General features: G+C 36.9%; 1 protein-coding gene across 5 annotated transcripts in view; it reads right to left on the bottom strand.

Annotated features, from left to right (window-relative positions):
- znf469 (zinc finger protein 469) overlaps positions 1-20,339 on the bottom strand; it is a 203,880-nt gene that overhangs the window by 179,534 nt on the left and 4,007 nt on the right. For all 5 annotated transcript variants that reach the window (XM_083547506.1, XM_083547507.1, XM_083547508.1 and 2 more), the window contains exon 2: positions 7,536-7,598. The gene's annotated coding sequence lies outside the window, so the exon portion shown is untranslated. The remainder of the gene's footprint in view (positions 1-7,535; positions 7,599-20,339) is intronic.

Here is a 20,339-nt window from a genome sequence, read left to right as displayed (position 1 = left end):
TTGTTCTATAATCACATTGTAACCTTTTTCAAAAGACAAGGGATTCACGCAGTCCATAGCTCCATGCTATGTTTTCATTACTTCAGCTAAAAATAATCACTTATTGTTAATATGGCAGCATTAAAATAATAATGCATAGTGTACAAAAAAAAAATGTAAAATCAATATCTGGTTTTATTATATTAAAGTGCATTTTTATTTATTTTGCGTATAATCTGATTAATTCTCAGCTTGGGCCTGACTGATAGTAAGGCTAAACACTATCTTTGGTATTTATATGAAAATGAACAATAGGTATACTCTGGGATTACTGTGGGATTAGTGTATTTAGATTTGGAAAGAATGAACGGTTCCTCGATGGTTAGGCCTGACAAGGTCACTCTAAATACAACATACTACTCTCTGAAGTGAATTAATGGGATCTGACCTGTATGGGATCATAGAGAGGAAGTGCAAATGTTATTGCTATGAACTCTGGGTGGTCTGCCCATTTAACCAGCAAGAAGGTGCACGCACACACACACACACACACACACACACACACACACACACACACACACACACACACACACACAAAGAGACAGAGCTATCCTTCAGAGGTATTCCCATTGATTTCTGTATTAATGTAGCTAATAAAGCTACAAATATTTTTAGCCCGATCATCAGTATCCAATCTAAAACAGTGTTTAACTTTATAAAGCTTTTTTCCTCACAAAGCCTGCCAAGTTCCCAAACTGTCACCTGTTCCTATTATTATGGGAACATAAACACACAAAAGGACACAAATAAAATAGTCTCAAGGCTGCTTTAAGACATGCATATGCACTATAAACACACATTTCAAGGCATGAAAGACAACAACTCTAAGAACTTCATCCCATTAAAAAGTAAAAGCACAAATCTAAAAGAGTGCACAAAAGCAAACAAGAAAACATACTCATTAAAACCGTTTGCAGATGTTCCAATGCATTCATGAATGAACTAAAACACAAGCATAAACAAGTCTATAAAAACCTTTTGATACCTACTTCCTCAAATAATAGCATACGGTTGGACACACTTCAGTGGTCAGAAATATGCATAGGCAAAAACACCCACGCTGGGAATAACACAGTGAAATGCATGTACCTGAATTGGTGTATGTAAAGGTATGTGCGTATCTAAGACCAAACGCTGGCACATTGCCATATGGCTCTGGTAGACAGAAAGCAGACCTGTCCAAGTTGCAGGAATGCAGTGCTCCACCCAAGACACGCAGGTGGAACTAAAAGCAACTAAAAAAAACTGAGCATCTAAGAAAAACATGCGATAGCCAGAGGGAAAGGACACAGGCTGAATTGGGTTCATTTTCAGTTCAGATGTCACTCAAAGCCATTGATAAAGTTCACAATGTACACCAGAGCCAAACTGTTGACAGACAAACTACTTATAGTTAATGCCTGCTTGCACATTTTCTATGCCTCCAGTTTCGTCTTTTTCAAACAAAGCTTTGTTTAGTCTTTATTCCGTAATACACTCAGCAAAAACAAATATCCACTTAATAAATAAGTAATCAATTAACAAATATTGGTGTAAGAGCAGGCAAATATTTATGCTTGGGTGCCTGTGTGTGTGCATTCTCCATGGGAACTTTTTTTGCTCCTGGATACAGTAATGTGCCTCATCAATCACTGTATGTTTTAGGTGATGATGCATATAGGAGGACACATGAAGGAGCATTTACCAAAGTAGAGGCTGTTCACAATATGCTTGAGAGCAGAGTTCAACTTGAATGCCTTTGGCTTCTCTGTTGTTGTGTTGTGAGCAGAGTTACCTCAGCACTCAGCTGCAGAAGCCAGTGCAGCACTTAATCAAGAACATTCATTCATTCATTCATTCATTTTCTACCGCTTATCCGTAATTCGTCTAAAGTCTAAGCAGGCCCCCGCCTTTGACTGCTGCCCAATCCTCACAGCACCGTCCCTTACGGTCCCTCCTGCAGGTGGTGAGCCCATGGGAAGTAATCAAGAACATGTTAACTCTATATAGTTGAAATTAGTTTGTTTTCAATAGACTTGAACCTGTATTTTTCAAATACTCTGATAGCTCTGTATTGGAGCATTGTCTTCATTTTATATAACAGCATGATACAGATATCACTAGTTGTGTTTTTCAGTAGATAAAAAACAGATCCAACTCGGATAAAGGCTTAGTTATTGGCCGTAGACTAGCTGAAATTAGCTTAGGGAATAAACATGAGCTAGATTGGTTGGTTGTGCTGCAGTCCAGGAAAAAAGTAAATGCTTCTCACGCAAAGCAGGAGAACTTGTGACAAATAATACAAAAGTAAATAGTTGAGCTTGTGTCACTTCATGATATGTTCACCTATGAGGACAGAAATTACTCTGCAATAGTATGCACAGATGTCTCTTCTTACCCACTGATTCGTCTATAAATTTATTTTTTAAGCATTTATTGCTCTGGTTTGTACAGAAATCTTGCTCTCCCAATCCCAAAGGCTAATGGATAGCTCTTTTGGTGGCCTATCATCACAATGAAGTCACAACACATGGATGGACTCACTTGCACTCTCTTCATCCTCAGCCTGAGAACAGCATTCATCCTCTGTAAGCCAACTCCAACCCTATCCTCAGGAAAGAAAGCAGAGTGCAGAGCAGCCCAGCCAAAGGTGTATACAAACACATGTAAACCACAGAGCAGCTGCTCGTGAGATGAGCCAGTGACAGAGAGCTGTCAAGTAAGTGTTAAGTAAAATATGCAATAAACAGCGAACTACAGTGAATAAATACATATACAGAAACACCTGAATATAAATTGAGGTCAAGTTGATGGTAAGAAACAATGCTACTATTTGACTTTCTTTAAATACTTTATATTAATTATTATCATATTTATATATATTAAATATATATTATAATCATAATTATTCAAAATAAAAGGTCCATTCTTTCATCTTTAATGTCTGTGCTCCTGAACTTCCCATTTTCATTTTGTAATGTTTTGATTTGTTAGCAGACCAGGAATAGCATTTGTCCCCATCCTAGTATTCATGAAATCTACTGCAGCTAAAGACCCTATACAATTGTGTGCCTCCAACTTTCTGGTAACAGTTTAGGGGAAAAAACACATACAGTATTGCTGGAAACGCCATGTGTAACGATACTTTTGTCCATATAGTGGACCTGCTTATTGTTTAAGACAATGTTGGTGTTAAAAATGCTAAAAACAAATATATATATAGATAGATAGATAGATAGATAGATAGATAGATAGATAGATAGATAGATAGATAGATAGATAGATAGATAGATAGATAGATAGATAGAATTTATAATATTTATCTATATCTATCTATACCTTTAATTATCTATCTATCTATCTATCTATCTATCTATCTATCTATCTATCTATCTATCTATCTATCTATCTATCTATCTATATTTATATATATATATATATATATATATATATATATATATATATATATATATATATATATATATGTTATCATTTTTAACATCATTTTTTTTATATATGTTCTTATCATGTTGAACAAATTAACTAGGGACGCACCGAATATTCGGCCACCGAAAAAAAAACAGTTGATGACGCAAACAGAAACCGCGGCCTGCACGTGCTTGTCTGCTGTGTGGACGTATTTCAGTATATCTGAGAAAGACCCACGGATAGCGATTTGCAAAACATGTAATGCTGAAATTTCACGAGGCGGTGCGTCTGCAAAAACTTTCTCCACGTCGGGTTTCATTTATCACCTGAAATCCAAACATCCGATCGCTATACTGAATATGAGAAGAACGCGGCACAGAAAAGCAAAACCCCTCCGAGCATGCGCACTCCGTCTGTGGTGGACGTTGTTAAAAAGGCAGGAAGTTTCCCAGTGATATTGTTGTATTGTTGTATCTTTAAGCAGTTGCACTTGTTCTGAATGCACTTTGTTTTTATGAAAAGACATATTTAATTTTACAACCTTTCAGCAGCCCAGAGGGCCTGTACATTATTATTTAATGTACACATGAGTGCATTTAAGTTAAACATTTAGGTTTGAATTTTTTTTTTTTTTATCCTGTGCATTGTTGCAATGTGCTATAAATAAATATTTTCATAATTTGTAATTGATTTATTCTTTGAAACAAAAATTGAAATGCCTTGATTTTAGTAAGGTTAGTATACAGTCATAGCCATAAATGCAATGGTAATAATAATTGGCATAATTTCTTTCGGTGTTTCGGTTTTCGGCCTTGCTTTCCTCTTTTTCGGTTTTCGTTTTCGGCCAAGAACATCCCCAAAATTAACTAATCCAAAAACAAAATAGCAAATCCAAAAACACAATGACAACTCAGACAAGTTCAAGTAAACATTCGTTAGCAAGGAGAAACTGTTGTACTTCCTGTATATCTTGAATGACAGGTGTTTTGTCCAATGATCAGTTTGTCTGAATTGTTGGTGTGTTTTCTGACTTGTTAATGTGTTTTCGTGCAACAATTCAGACAAACCGAAAAAGGTAGGTATAGTTTGTGAATGGAACACTTACCGATCATCGATTGCTTGCCAAAGTTCACTTCTGTTATTTTCTTATATTTAAAATTGCACTAATCGAAATAAAAAAATAGTTTAAAGTAAACAGAGAACTTTACACATGTACAAGAAACAAAGTGATAAGATTTAATATTTTCTGTATATCTTGAATAACAGGTGTCTCGTCCAATGATCGGTAATTGTTCCATTTACAAACTATACCTACCTTTTCCAGTTTGTCTGAATTGTCCTTGTGTTTTCGGATTTGTTAATTAGTTTTTGCATTTGTTCATTTGCTTTCGGATTTGTTATTTTGTTTTTGCATTTGTTTTCGGATTTGTTAGTGTTTTCTAATTTGTATTCTGATTTGTTAATGTGTTTTGTACCTCTCGGCCACCATACAGATGGACCAAGCTGGGTAGGATGTGCTGCAAGTCAGAGCAATAAAGGATTATGTTGGAAATGTGTTGACTACTGAGGAGAGTGTGTTGAGAAGGTGGGATATGAGATATGAGAGTTAAGAAGGTTGGATTATGTGGAGATTGTTCAACAAGATTTTGGAAGGTGAGAGTATGCCTGAGGAATGGAGAAGGAGTAGGCTGGTACCGGTTTTTAGGAATAAAGAGGTTTTTAGAATTTTTAAGAAGAAAAGGTGACCATCTGTGAGCAGTAGTATGGTTTCATGCCGAGGAAGAGCACCACAGGTGCATTATTTGCTTTGAGAATGTTGATGGAGAAGTATAGAGAAGGTCAGAAGGAGTTGCATTGTGTTTATGGATTTAGAAAAAGCATACGACAGGGTGCCGAGAGAGGAGTTGTGGTATTGTATGAGGAAGTCAGGTGTGTCAGACAAGTATGTGAGGGTGGTGCAGGACATGTATGAGGACAGTTTGACAGCATTTAAGTGTGCAGTATGAACATCAGACTGGTTCAAGGTGGAGGTTGGACTGCATCAAGGATCGGCTCTGAGCCCTTTCCTGTTTGCAGTAGTGATGGACAGGTTGACAGGCGAGGTCAGACAGGAGCCTCCATGGACTATGATGTATGCGGATGATATTGTTATTTGTGGTGAGAGTAGGGAGCAGGTTGAGAAGAGACTGGAGAGGTGGAGGTACATGCTGGAGAGAAGTGTAATGAAAGTCAGCAGGAGTAAGACAGAGTACACGTGTGTGAATGAGAGAGAGGGCAGTACAGTGGTGCGGTTGCAGGGAGAAAAGATTGAGAAGGTGGATGAGTTTAGGTACCTGGGGTCAACAGTACAATGTAATGGAGAGTGTGTTAGAGAAGTGAAGAAAAGAGGCAGGCAGGGTGGAGTGGGTGGAGAAGAGTGGCAGGAGTGATTTGTGATAGAAGGGTATCTGCAAGAGTAAAAGGGAAAGTTTATAGAACTGTGGTGAGACCTGCAATGTTGCATGGATTAGAAACAGTGGCATTGACTAAAAGACAGGAGGTGGAGCTGGAAGTAGCAGAGCTAAAGATGTTGATATTTTCTTTAGGTGTAACCAGGATTTACAGAATTAGAAACGAGTTTATTATGCATGTAGGACATTTTGGAGACAAGGTGAGAGATGTGCGATTGAGATGGTTTGTACATGTGCAGAAGAGGGACATGGTGTATATCGGTAGGGGAATGCTGAGGATAGAGCTAGCAGGAAGGTGGAAATAAGGAAGGCCAACGAGGCAGTTTATGGATGTGGTGAGGGAAGACAGTTGGTTGTGGTGAGGGAAGGTAATTGAGTTGAAAGAGGCAGATGTAGAGAACAGAGTATGGAGATGGATGATCCGCTGTGGTGGCCCCTAATGGGAGTAGCCGAAAGAAGAAAAAGCATGTACAAATAAATTATTGGCACATATACTGTTTATATTCAACATCATCTGATTCAATTGTTAGTGCAGCACATATTATTGTTGCTTTACAACTCCAGGGTCCTGGATTCGATCTCGAGTCTGTTTAGAATTGGGCATGTTCTACCATTTCAGTATGACTTCAGGTTTTTTTATTTCCTCCCACAATCCAAAAACTTGTCAGTAGATAGATTGGTTACTCTTCTTTCCAGGGTGTAACCCTACCATGTAATCAAACCACTGTAATGAATTCACTGTGACCCTGACCAGGATAAAGTAGTTATTGAAAAAAACAAACGAGCAACCTTTCTATCTAAAATTGCTATTTTAAACACAGTTAAATAGTGCTTTCATTTGAGAGTACAGCACACTAACTGATCAAACTAAATCTTTTTACAAGCATTTGGTAAGTTATTGAGCAAACATCTTTGAGCACAAAGTTCTCCCAAACCCCCCACTGCAACCTACAACTTACTCATCTCCCCAGTTAATGCTCAGGAAATGTATGCTTCTTGTCAACAAGTCGGAGCACATTGTGAATCTTTGTGTGAATCATTGTGAAACAAATGTCTGCATTTGTCTCAATTGAGTAATCTGAGTTTTCACCCCAGTTGACTGCCAGTTTCTAAAATATTACTTTTCAATTTTGCCTTGTAACCAACATTTGCACACACTTTTAATGCCAATTCCCATGGATAATGATTTGCATGGTGATTTCAAGTACCTCACAACATTTTTTAAATACACTATGTAAGCTGTAGAAATGTAATTTCCATAATTTCATGCTTATATATGATGCTTTCATGCTTTATGTTGTGAATTATATATATATATATATATATATATATATATATATATAATTCACAACATAAAGAAACACTTAAGTCCAAAGTTGGGGTAAATCTTGTAAGTCAGTAATGAAGTTTAAGATCTGTATAGTTTTATTAACTCCTAAACTGACAAATTCTCAGACACTCATGACGAGTTACAAATTGCTGTCATACTACTGTACTGAACAAAAATAACATCAGAACAATGGCAAATATGTTTTTTGTTGAATTGTATCTCTATGTTCTGGCTATCACTGAGCAGTCATGTAAACCTATTACAATTTGGGATCTGTAGTTTTCCATAGGTGAAAACTGTACACATACCTGCAAGATAGAGTGGTAATGCTGTTTGTTGTTCCCCTCCACTTCTGCAGTCAGTCGTAGTCCCTGCCAAGCAAACATACATCAATCACCTAAAGACATCAACGGCTTGAGTGCCTTATTAATTTGCTCCAGTGCCGGAGGAAGGAGACTTCATTCCAGGCATAACAGCTTGTCTCCACACCCTTAAGCTGGACCTGGCTCAATAACAAGGCTTTAGAGAAACTTTCAGGAAATGCCCAATGAATGCTTAGAAACAACTATAAAGCACTGTTTAAAAACTGCAGAAAAAGGAAAGCACCACCCTTTCAACCATAAGTGTACCATCTGATAACACTTCAAAGAAGCAAAGCATTTGTGATATCTGTTCAAGGCAATTTAGTGCAATACAATATCTAGTTCTCCACTGACCTATTTCAGAATACACCAATTTGAACATAATGAATCATTTGCTTAACTAATTTTATGTACATTACCAGCATGATGTTTTAGACTGAGTCACAATCTAAGTGGGGAATGTGAGGCATTTTTCCTTGTCAAAAGTTACAGACAATGTGGTTCAAACATTACTGAGACTTTTCTTTTTTAAATTAAAAAAAATATAACCAGTGAACAATGAAGCTGAATACTTATTATTGCAGAAGAAAAGCATTGAGAAAATTACAAAAATGTAATTCACAAATAATAGGTTAAAACAGAAGTGTGATCAAATAAAACAATTGAAAATCGACTAATAAAAAAACAAGTGCAGGCTCTTGACACAGATATTGAAATGAATGTTTTTTTTTAATTGATCAAATATATAAGGGAGGTAATACTGTGTCAGAATGCCATCAAAAGAATATCAGCACCATGGCCAGCTACCCTAACTATTGAAATTATGCACATGTACCTGAGGCAGAGCCAGACCCAGCTGCCTGAGGTATGGTTGGCGGTCATAGCTGTACAATTAAGCCTGAGGTAGCAGTGCAATTAGGAGCTGACAAAGAAAGCCAAAAGAAAAACATATCTGACTGCCCTGTTCACCTCTCATGACAATACTTTTCCCCATGCACCATAGATTTCTACTTGCATTTTGTAAAAAAAAATTTATGCTGTTCAGCAAAGGCCCTAGACTCTGCATGACATAGCCAAGGATGCTTGGAAATGTAAATCATCAGTATTATGGAGACAAATAAGTACAAAGAAGTACAGGTATAACCAGCAAGTCTAAACAGGTTTAAATCTATGTTTCACACAGATACCTCTAAGGCAAACATCTATTTTCATGACAGAGGACTGCCCCAATGTTCAACCACCAGTGCCTGAAACTCACTGGAGTTGAAGAATTCATCAAAATATGCATTCATCATGTTCTCGAACTAGTATATGCATACTTTAAATAATCTCTCTCATATAAAGGGACCACAACAAGGCCGGGATTTGTTCATGGTCATCCCAGGTGATAAATTGTTAGGAGACTTATCTTAGGGTTTAAGTCTATGAGCAAATTATAATAAACTATAATCAAGCGTCACAAGTTGCTCTTATTCTGTAATGATTTACAACATGTACATAAGGTGTTCATCATTGTACAAAACATATACTTTGTTACTGTACTTAAGTAGATTTTTTTTCCGATATCAATACTTTACTTTTCTATTTATTTTTCAGACAGCATTTTACTTTCACCTATTACATTTCTACACAAATGGCTGTACTTTTTACTCCTAACATTTTCTGACCAGGCTCGCTAATTTAGTTGTAATCTTTTTGCTAAAATGGTAACATTTCTTCTTCTCATTGTGCACCGTTTTCATCCCATCAACCTATTTCTTGTCATTGCATGGTTTTCTCAATCTACCACTGGTGTATCATTTCCTGGCTCTCACACACCACAGACGTAGGCTGGTTTATGAAGCTCATAACGAGCAAAGCAGAAGGCAACAAGAAGTGTGGGGTTAACATGGATGAGACAGAGGGAGTCAGCGATGTAAACATGACTGAGAACAGAGACATTCCTGATCACCTGATCATTATCATCTTTTCTCTGTTTGTGTTCTATATGGAGGATGTTCAGCCTGGATACATTCATTAGGTAAGAACATTTTTAATTCAGTTTGTGTATTTAAATATTTGTAATTTATTAATTTGGGCTGTCAAAATGTATTAGTTAATAACATGTTAATGCAAATTCATTTGAACGGCACAAATTTATATATATATATATATATATATATATATATATATATATATATATATATATATATATATATATATATATATATATATATATATAAAAGAGTTTCAAAAACGTATTAAAAAAGTATGAATTTTGGGTACATTTAGAACAGAAAAAAAAATGTGCGATCAAGTTGCAATTAATCGTGAGTTAACTTGTGACTAAACTCGCGATTAAATATTTAAATCGATTGCTAGCCCTAATATTAATGAGGTGAGGTCCAGTTACCAGCATGAAACTAAAACAGTCTACTTTTTATTTAAGAGCTCATACTTCTTTACTTTAAAAGTATAGTCAGTACCAGAATCTTTTAAAACATGAGTATCTGTACTTCTACTTAAGTGAAGGATGTGTCACCTCTTGCCACCTCTGGCCGTAGGTAGCTAAGCATATTGGTCAGGGAAGATAATTTCAGCTAAACTCTTACATTCAGTAAATGCGACTGGCAGGTCTGCTGCCCTGATGTGCACACATATTTGGGTCTGGGAGCACCATGACTTATGAGTCCATGAGATTAGCTTTGGTGTTTTTTGGTAAAACTCTTGGCATTTTGGACACAAATAATCAACCAAACTATTGACAAATGTGTGCTGTTATGTATTTTCATTTTAATTGTAAAGATTCAAATTTTAATTGTTATATGACAAACTTTTTATTTAAACATTAAGCAGCAGTAAATATGAGTTGTTTGTGTATGTTTGCTCGGGCAGCTTTGTACCTTTTATTCCCCTTGTATTAAGTACACTAACACACAGAATCCAATCAGGGCTTTGTAACCAGTTTCTAAACAGATGTTCTATATCTAAGATCTACAATCTTCTATAACTGCACTCAGCTCAACTCAACTCAACCTCAACTAGCACTGGAATCAAGAGTACATGAAACACCTGACTGCTGGGAAAAAAATAAAACAACTGATGCTCTTCTCACCTAATTTTTTTTTTAAGAATTTAAATAATGATCCCTCCAATGTTAGAATTGTTACACTGTTAGCATAAAAGCAGGTTTAAAACAATACACCAAAAATTGGTATTTTCTTGTGTGCAATAAATTAAGACAGAGAAGAACATACATATATTTCAAACCCACTAAAAGCTCTACAAGTGTTGCTTCATTTACCTGGAGCAAATCCAGCTGGAACACCATCTATAATTCAGTTCTCAGGATGCATCATTTTACTACACAGATCACTGGCTGGTATATGGGAGAAAGATTAAAAGTGGCATTTGGCAGAAGAAGAAAACAATGAATAAAAAGCATGACAGAAGTTGGGAAAGGATATAATAAATAAAGATACAAGGTTTATCATTATAACAGCGTGAGACTGTCATGGTTTCATGCATTCACAGGAAAACTAAACTGTCAATAATCCTCAATTACACAAAGACACAGTGTCTGAACAAAAGCTATGGTCTCGTACACAAATGCGATGCATGTGTCCCTCCTTGCATTAAACCTGGGATGTACAGCCATTTGTCTACATTTTTCAAAGCAGACAGAATATATTGCATTGTACACTACAAACTGAAACTCAGCTACTAACTGAATTAAAAAGCAGAGGAAGAGGAAGATGTTATCTGATTGGGGACTTCTGCATGCTTGCTTCACTCAAGCTGCTCCTTTGCCCTGGAAAGTCCATGGTAACATGTAACATATGGTAACATATGGAAGGCATTGTAAGCAATTACCATACAGTAGTTCAGTTATTCATACAAGCAATATGTAAACAGTCAAACCACAGAGTTCATTAGTACACAAAGACCAGACAAGTCAGGTTAAGGGGTCTGGCACCACTAAAGAGCTCTGTGAATACTTGTGTGTTTGTGTATGTCTGGGTGTGCATTTGGGAAATAGTAGACTATGACAAACAGGAGGCACAGAAGCATAGAAAGAAAAGAATCAATGGTATAATGTGAAAACCCGAACGTAAATATTCAAAATATGCTCAATGCTAGGACAGTTTACGAAGTGTTCAAGGAGATTAAGGATGTTTTCACAGTTGTCTTTTTCCAGACTCTGGGCCTTAGATTTGCGGTTTACATGCTGTCGGGAGCAGTCCAGGAACTAATTCCTGGTCCTCATAAAAAATGATGACTGAAGCTCACTTAAACCAAATCCACCAGTGTGTAATCTCTTTAATTATGCAGTGCTTTTAACAATGTAAATTGTCACAAACGGGTATACAGAAATCTTATTATACAATAAGACTGTACAAAGACTATACTTATAATCTTACACTCCAGTGCTCATGTTAGTTCTCACTATCCAGTGTTCCATATTGTTAAATGACTATAATCACACTCTTGATATCACCTAAATGAGGATGGGTTCCCCTTTTGAGTCTGGTTTCTCTCAAGGTTTCTTCCTCATGACATCTAAGGGAGTTTTTCCTTGCCACAGTCACCATGGCTGCTCATCAGGGACAAATGCACACCATTTACCTTAACTGTTGATTTCTGTAAAGCTGCTATGAGACAATGTCTGTTGTGAAATGCGCTATAGAAATGAACTTGACTTGACTTGACTTGACTTGACTTGACTTGACTTGACAATAACGGCTCATGGTTTACAATTATACCTGCAAACAAACATGCCATGCATCTTCAAAGGGTAGTTCAATTGCTTAAATAAACCTAGCTAAACCTAAACTTTGTTCACCTGCATACTGAACAATGGCATATGAAGTTGCATAAAAGTTTTGGAAAAATTTATTTTGTATTAATGAAAGCATGCTATTATGACCTCCTCCCTAAATGAACCCCAAATTCATTTGGAGCTTCTGGTTTTGGCTGTGCAGTCTGGCTTTTGGGCCAACTGTGAAAACACCTTGAGTTGTGTTTATAGATTGTCTGATTGCTTTCTACAGCAATCACATAAATTTGCCTCACCAAATTACACATTATGTTTGTTTTTGAAGTGAAAAAAAGTAAACACATTTTCTGCAGCAAACTACTTTGTTATATATTAAACTATAAAAAAAAACACATTTTCTGCAAAGGTTAATGCATAGTTATTTTATATTTAATAAAACTATATAAAATATACTAATAATAACTTTGTATATACTACTTATGTAATATGTAAAACAGTACACTTTGGAAGTTATTTAAGCTTGCAAATGTTTTATGGTGCCTGCTAGCAGTCTTCTTGTTGTATGAATTTTAAACCAAAAAGTCCTTAATGTCTGAAGAAGAAATTCTTGAGTGCACAGCAACTCAAGAATCCAACTTGAATGCACAGCATGATTAAGATTTACACACAGATTTTCAATGATGTTCAAATCAAGGAATGTAAGGGCAATTTCAAAGATTCATCTTGCCTTTCTTAGAGCAAGTAACCTTGATTTGTGATGTTTTGAATCATTGTCTTGATTCAAAACATCCAAAGATGCCAATCCTCTTTCAGTTTTAAATGGGAGGTTGGCTTTTGAACAAAAAACAAAACAAAAAAAACCCTCTGTCATTTGGCCAGGTGTGCCCAAACTTTTGAGTAGAGCAACGATGCTTTTGCATACCGCTATAAGCAATAAAATGTTTGCCTTGTCACTGTGTTTCCTTTTTCTTTTTTTCTTTTTTTTTACCATACAACAGAATTGCTCATACTTATAATTAAGTAAACCTTAACCTGAGAATTCATTCATTATTTTGCTTTGCTTATCACTTTTTACACTTAAAACTCACTTTTAAACTCAACAACCCTTCTATCACTCTTTTCACTTATAACTTTAAATAATTTTAAAACTATTGCAAAAACACATTTCTTTCTTTATATAGTGTTTAGGGCTATCTTTTTCTTTATCCTATTTTACTACATTGTTTTCTATTTTATAATCTAGGTATAGTATATCTTATACATTTCTACACATGCTGCTGTTTGTAGTTTCCCCATTGAACTGAACAGAGTCTTATTTTCTCGTATTTCTTTTATCTATTTTTAATTTTTATTTTTAAATGTCACAAAATGATCTACATAAAAATATTTAGCCACAAATCCTAAGCTATAAATCCCACAAATGACCAAAAAAAACCAAAACAATATAATACAAGAACCAACTATAAATAGGCCAGGCTAAACAGATGCACACGATTGTAATCTGGATTTGACAGTCTCCTAGGGAGCTAGCTAGAATTTAAGGGCAGTATAAAAACATTGGCCGACGACTAAATTAGCAAGACATTCCAGCGCTAACACCAACTAGGGCTTTAGTGATAAGATAGAAAGCTTTGTAGTGAATGTAGAGCTTAATTGGGAGATTATTAAGACCAGGGAAACACTGTATGTAATTGTCATGATAAATGAACATAAAACAAAAAAAACCAAAATATTCAACAAAATGAATCATTTTTTCTGTTTACTGACTAGACACTGTTATTGCCATATTGTGCCTGTGACTGTTTTAGTTTCTGGCAAGACAATGAGAGCATGCACAATCTGTCTTCTGGACTGTATCTTAGGTCTAATGCAGACCAGTCTTTGTTTTGGTCATCAGCTCTGAAGGGGGATTTGGTGGTTTGGGTCTAGCATGATGGCATGTTCAATGCAGACTGTATTTTAGATGTGTTGTTTAGCCATGACTCATTTCTGCATGAGAAACTGATTGCCATAGTGCTGACAAAACTGTTTTTTAAAGGTTTTACCCAAATTTCAAAGTTTGACCATGACTTTGTCTGCACAATGTAATTACAACCACACTAATCTAAAGACTTTAGATCTTTAGAGTTCATTTTGTATATAGACTGTCCCACAGATGCTTACAGAACAGCTTGAGGGACTTAATCATCTGTTAGTCAAGTGCACAGCTTCATATTCACTATGAAATTCCTTTACCATAACCATCTGCACATGTTTATATCGTTGGTTGCTAAATCTATCTCTTCCCAAAGCCTGAGTGTGTATATATTTCTGGGCATCAAACAGTGTGCTTCTAGCTAGAGCATCTGTATTGCATAAACATCATTCTGGTGTGGGTGCCAAGCACAGGACAATATTATGAAGAAGTTTTCCATATTCTGCTTTCCAAAGAGCATTTTATTTTCCAGATGCTTCAGTCTCAGTGACTTTTCTTACATACACTAAATACACTATCACTATGTCTCTCATCACTTTACCACACACAATTGCTGAGAATGGGGCATTGATACAATAATGTCTTATAACCATTTAATTATTCTGCATCACTGTATATACAGTATAACATTATGACAGGTGAAGTGAATAACACTGATTATCTCTTCATAATTGCACTTGTTAGTGGGTGGGATATACAGGTGCATCTCAATAGAATATCATTAAAAAGTTTTTTTTAGTAATTCAATACAAAAAATTTTACTTGTATATTATATAGATTCACCACATACAGACTGATATAGTTAAAGTGTTTATTTCTTTTAATTGTGATGATTTTGGCTAACATTTAATAAAAACCAACCAATTCATATAAAGAAAAAAAAAAACAGAATTATTCATAAGACCAATAAAAAAACATTTTTAGTGAATTGTTAGCCTTCTGGAAATTATGTTCATTTACTGTATATGTATTAAATACTTGGTAGGGACTCATTTTGCTTTAATTACTGCTTTAATTGGCATGGCATGGAGGTGATCAGTCTGTGGCACTGCTGAGGTGGTATGGAAGCCCAGGTTTCTTTGACAATGGCCTTTAGCTCATTTATATTTTTTTGGTCTCTTGTTTCTCATTTTCCTCTTGCCAATACCCCATGGATTCTCTATAGAGTTCAGGTCTGGTGAGTTTGCTGGTCAGTCAAGCACACCAACACCATAGTAATTTAACCAACTTTTGTTGCTTTTGGCAGTGTGGGCAGGTGCCAAATCCTGTTGGAAAATGAAATCAGCATCTCCATAAAGCTGGTCAGCAGAGGGAAGCATGAAGTGCTCTAAAACTTCCTGGTAGATGGCTGTGCTGACCTTGGACTTGATAAAACACAGTGGACCAACACCAGCAAATGACATGACTCCCCAAACCACCACTGACTCTGCAAACTTTACACTGGACCTCAAGCAAATTGGATTCTGTGCCTCTTCTTTCTTCTTCAAGACTCTGGGACCTTGATTTTCAAATAAAATGCAAAATGTTCTTTACTTTCATCTGAAAAGACGACTTTGGCCCACTGAGCAACAGTCCAATCCTTTTTGTCCTTTGCCCAGGTAAGACCTCTGATGTTGTCTCTGGTTCAGGAGTGGCTTGACACAAGGAATGCGCCAGTTGTAGGACAAAAATAATACGTCTGTGTGTGGTGGCTCTTGAAGCACTGACTCCAGCTGCGGTCAGCTCTTTGTGAATCTCCCCCAAATTCTTTATTAGCTGTAAGCCATAATTATCAAAATTAAAAGAAATAAACACTTGAAATATATCAGTCTGGGTGTGATAAAGTGTGATAAATCGATATAATATAAAGTTTCACTATTTGTATTTAATTACTAAAATGAATAAAAATTTTAAATGATATTCACATTTTTTCAGCTGCACCTGTATTAGGCAGCCAGTGAACATTTTGTCCTCACAGTTAATGTGTTAAGAGCAGGAAAAATGGGCAAGAGTAAGGAGTTTGACCAAGGGCCAAGGGAAGACTGGGTCAGGGCATCTCCAAAACTGCAGCTCTTGTGGGCTTGTCTGCAGTGGTCAGTGTCTATCAAAAGTGGTCCAAGGAAGGAACAGTGGTGAACCGGTGACAAGGGTCATGGGCAGCCAAAAGCTCACTGATGCAGGTGTGGTCCGATGCAACAGACGAGCTCCTGCAGCTCAATTTACTAAAGAAGTTAATGCTCAATGGGTCAGGACTGTTTTGGCAGCAAAAGGGGTACCAAAACAATATTAGGAAGGTGATCATAGTGTTATGCTTGGTCAGAATATACACTCACCGGCTACTTTATTAGGTACACCTGTCCAACTGCTCGTTAATGCAAATTTCTAATCAGCCAATCACATTGCAGCAACTCAATGCAATCAGGCATGTAGACATGGTCAAAACGATCTGCTGCAGTTTAAACCGAGCGTCAGAATGAGGAAGAAAGGTAATTTAAGTGACTTTGAACGTGGCATAGTTGTTGGTGCCAGACGGGCTGGTCTGAGTATTTCAGAAACTGCTCATCTACTGGGATTTTCATGCTCTAGGGTTTACAGAGAATGGTCCGAAAAAGAGAAAATATCCAGTGAGCGGCAGTTCTGTGGGCGCAAATGCCTTGTTGATGCCAGAGGTCAGAGGAGAATGGACAGACTGGTTCGAGCTGATGGAAAGGCAACAGTAACTCAAACAACCACTCGAGGTATGCAGAAGAGCATCTCTGAACGCACAACACGTCGAACCTTGAGGCGGATGGGCTACAGCAGCAGAAGACCACACCAGGTGCCACTCCTGACAGCTAAGAACGGGTACCTGAGGCTACAATTCGCACCGGCTCACCAAAATTGGACAACAGAAGATTAAAAAAACGTTGCCTGTCTGACGAGTCTCGATTTCTGCTGCGGCATTTGGATGGTAGGGTCAGAATTTGGCGTCAACAACACGAAAGCATGGATTTATCCTGCCTTGTATCAACGGTTCAGGCTGGTGGTGGTGGTGTAATGGTGTGGGGGATATTTTCTTGGCACACTTTGGGCCCATTAGTACCAATTGTGCATCGTGTCAATGCAACAGCCTACCTGAGTATTGTTGCTGACCATGTCCATCCCTTTATGACCACAGTGTACTCATCTTCTGATGGCTACTTCCAGCAGGATAACGCACCATGTCATAAAGCATGAATCATCTCAGACTGGTTTCTTGAACATTACAATGAGTTCACTGTACTCAAATGGCCTAAACAGTCACCAAATCTCAATCCGATAGAGCACCTTAGGGATGTCGTGGAACGGGAGATTCGCATCATGGATGTGCAGCCGACAAATCTGCAGCAACTGCGTGATGCTATCATGTCAATATGGACCAAAATCTCTGAGGAATGTTTCCAGTACGTTGTTGAATCTATGCCACGAAGGATTAAAGCAGTTCTGAAGGCAAAAGGGGGTCCAACCCGGTACTAGTAAGGTGTACCTAATAAAGTGGCCGGTGAGTGTATACCATGTAGCTTGTATAATGCTTGAACATGCTCCCTACTGTGTCATGATAGATACATACATAATACATAAATAAAAACATAATTATGTCATCTGCTGTATATAAGTAGGATCTTTCCATAAGAAAGGACCAATATTAATGTGAGAACCTGTGAGAACACAGAAGCAGATCACACTTTTGTGTTTGTAGCACAGATGAAGAACTCTGTGAACTGTCTGCCCTCTGAAAAACCCCAAAACAAGAAGTAAGCAGTAGTAAATATTTTCCATACTAAAAAGCAACCATTCGTGTGGAAAAAGGAATAAATATTTTACAAATTCACAAGTGTTAAACACATGCTCTTGCACACAAAACCACACACCCTATAGATGACTTTTGCTATATCCTTAGGGATGTAAGACATGATTTGGCCAACAGATTATCAGGTGGAGTTTCATGTTAATGAATGTAATCATTTAAACATCATTTGGATTCGATGTAGCAGGAATAATATTGGGCTGAATGCAAACACATGTTCAGGCTACAGTCTGAATGAATGATTTGCATTTTTTTCCTAGCTAATATAAAATATGTTTGGTGAGAAATCAATCCCCCCCTCAAAAAAGTGACATATACCTGGAGAATATCCACTATTAATTTAAAATAAATACTTTCAGAAAAAAAAATCTTTTTTTGTGGATGTGATTTGTGAAAATCAGATCAGACAAAACTGTTTTGGTCTCTAGAGCTGTAAAGATGTGGGAGGGTTGAAAAGCCTAACAGAAGACTAATCAAAGATTTTACAAACTGCAATCTGTACGTGGTAAATAAATGCCTTAAAACATCGTGACAAGTATTTAAGCCAAATGGGAAATGAAATAATTATGAACAAAATGTGTGAGAAAGTGTAGCTGAAAACATGGTGAGGTCATGTTACAATTAGGATGAGAAAATTGGGTAAAAACAAGGCAGCTACAATAAATAAAAGTTGTATAACTAGAGTTTGGGGGGAGTATGCACTTTTGTATAAGTGTACAGGAATAATGTTTCCCCTCAGTCTACCTCACTAATTATCAAACCTTTAAAAGAACAACACCAGATGTGAAACTCAGCATTCGCTCAGACACAAACACTTTGACGCAGGCCATGTCCCAAACTTCCACAAATATTTCACACCTTCACACTTCACCAACAGACTTTTAAGACTGTGTAGAACCCCTGACCTGCAACTGATGTATGCACAGCAAAAGCACAGCAGATGACCCAAAAATGTTTTCCCTCGTCCTTTCATCTCGTTCTAAATTTCAGATGTAAATCATTCTATAAAACAGTAGCTGGAGAAAAAGAAACGGAACAAATCCTTTTTGTTTGGTGCTGATTACAGAGCAGAGAATCCAAACCTCAAAACCAGACAAAGTCTTCTTCTTACATCAGAACCATGGCTCAGGTCTGACCTTCTGTTTTATTTTAAATCAAGCATATTGCCTGAGCCAGTTGATTTGGCTAGGAACCTGCTCTAGCTCTAAACCTGAAAATGTAATCATTCTGTGTATTTCAAATATATGTGATTTATTTCAGTGAACAAGATGTGATTGACCTTCTGTTTCTCATTTACTTCCATCACACTTTGACACACATTCCAGCCTGCATTCTGTAAGGAAGAAAGGAATGACAGACCCGTGCAGACAGTGCTGTTTGTATGATGATTAACCAAATGGCATCTTACATTTTCTACTGTGATCAGTGAGCTAACTGTACCGCCTACAAGTAGGCAAAAAAGGTTTTGGTTCTTACATGGTTGGTTCTAAAGACTGGTCTCTTTCTCCTTTCCCCATATTTAAAAACTGGAGTGACAGACACATCCAGGATAGACTCATCCAGGAAGAGCAAATAGGGATTGTTTTAGGTTACATGAATAAATGTTGTAAAGAAGGCATAAATAAAAGAACTTAAACACAAAAAAATCATGATACATTTTTCTAAAATAATGTAGAATTTAGGTGTAATTGTTCAACTGAGGTCACACCCTGGATATGAGGCAATTTAAGGACAGAGTTTGTATGCTTGCGGAAATGTGTACACGGTTGAGCCTGAGAGCAGTCGAAGAAATCAATCCTGTTCTTTGTAAATTCACTACAACTGACCTCTTGTGCAGTGCTTATAATGTGTGGAAGATTTCCCACTCAGTGACACATACATGATTTTAATTAGTCACTTTGCTTCCTGTTTCTACTTTAGTGTAGAAAGGGGAATGATTATTATGGCTTCTGATAAATAAAAGCAGACTTATAGGACTGCAGCACTGTAATTAGGTTTGTGGTACAAATTCTTGAAGTGAGAGTTATCGCAGAAAATGCACATCAAGTGCTGGCCTGCATGACTAAAAGCATATATGAGGACAGTTTTTTGTTTGTACATAGTCCTGCACAGTGACATATCATGAATCTAATAAATGCTGATTTTTACTGACAGTGGAACAATTATACAGCAAACGGATTAACATAGTGCCTTGCGATTTGCAAACACGGCAAC

This window comes from Silurus aristotelis, assembly GCF_946808225.1.
Source record: "Silurus aristotelis genome assembly, chromosome: 7".
NCBI lineage: Eukaryota > Metazoa > Chordata > Actinopteri > Siluriformes > Siluridae > Silurus > Silurus aristotelis.
This window is presented reverse-complemented; position numbering and strand designations above follow the sequence as displayed.